The 1,196-nt window shown below is 37.5% G+C and overlaps 1 pseudogene; it reads right to left on the bottom strand.

Annotated features, from left to right (window-relative positions):
* Positions 1-1,080: 1,080 nt before the first annotated feature.
* Positions 1,081-1,196, bottom strand: LOC111735123 (annotated as a pseudogene; the record flags this gene model as incomplete).

Here is a 1,196-nt window from a genome sequence, read left to right as displayed (position 1 = left end):
AATATTCAAGGTAGAATGATAACGATTCCAGGCATCCCTGTTCTGTCCACCCTCATACTAGGGAGATACTACAAGTAAAATTCCTAGGTGGTCAGATTTGCTTCTCATGTTTGTTAGGGCTTTACTCTCTTTTTTGCATGATTTTACCGAATTTGTAGTTTATAGTGGAAAATAGTGTTGTGTAACCTAAAATAGTGACGAATTCATTGAAAAATATTCTTTTCTTTGTCAGATTTGAACTCGTCAGACACAATTTCTTTTATCCAATGATTCTACCATATTGTTTTACAAAGTCCTGGGGCAAGAATTAATACTCTCTTTATTCCTGAAAAAGTATAATTCTTACATTATTAAAATTAGAAACCTGCCCTTCAGTAGCCCTTAGGAAGATGGAGCATTTTCATTTATCCCATTCAAAGCACTTCTTTTTGGTATTATTTAATCTACCAAGTAACCCTGTTAGGTAGCCTGGGTATTTGATACTATGTTTGTTCAATATGTAAAGAAACCCAGGGGCATTAAGCCTGGACCTCAGTTTCTTAATTTATACAGTACGAATTAAATGTAAAATTACTTGGTTGAATCCATTCAGTGATGTAATGACAAGTCCAGAAATATAATCTAGATCCTCTGACATCAGCGCAGCGAACTTCTGCTGCTTTCATATACTCTGCTTCCTGTTAATGTGGCTTTTCCTTGCCCTTCAGATGCAGGACACCAAAGACAACTTTGTTTCCATTGTTGTTTTAATTAGGGCTGAGAGATGAGATTATAGTTGACCCTTGAACAACATGGCTTTGAACTGTTAAGGTCCATTTACACGCAGATTTTTTTCAATAAACATACAGTCTCCCCACCCCCAAATCCCCAGGTTTCACATTTGTGGATTCGACCAACTATAGATCGAAAACAATATTTTTGATCTACAGTTGGGAATCCATGTATGCAGAGGGCCAACTTGTTTGTGGGTTTTTTGTTTTTTTTTTAATTTTTATTTTTATAGGCCAGGCAACCCTTGGTTGACCTCACAGATTGCAAAGACCTTGTCATCTTACAATCCCTTATTTTTTTTATTTTTTACACTTACAGCACCTGATCTTCCTAGGTGGTCTCCCATCCAAGTACTAACCAGGCCCGACCCTGCTTAGCTTCCGAGCTCAGATGGCATCAGGCTTATTCAGGGCGACATGGCTGTA

The sequence above is a fragment of the Pteropus vampyrus genome, unplaced genomic scaffold, assembly GCF_000151845.1.
Source record: "Pteropus vampyrus isolate Shadow unplaced genomic scaffold, Pvam_2.0 Scaffold15681, whole genome shotgun sequence".
Classification (NCBI taxonomy): domain Eukaryota; kingdom Metazoa; phylum Chordata; class Mammalia; order Chiroptera; family Pteropodidae; genus Pteropus; species Pteropus vampyrus.
This window is presented reverse-complemented; position numbering and strand designations above follow the sequence as displayed.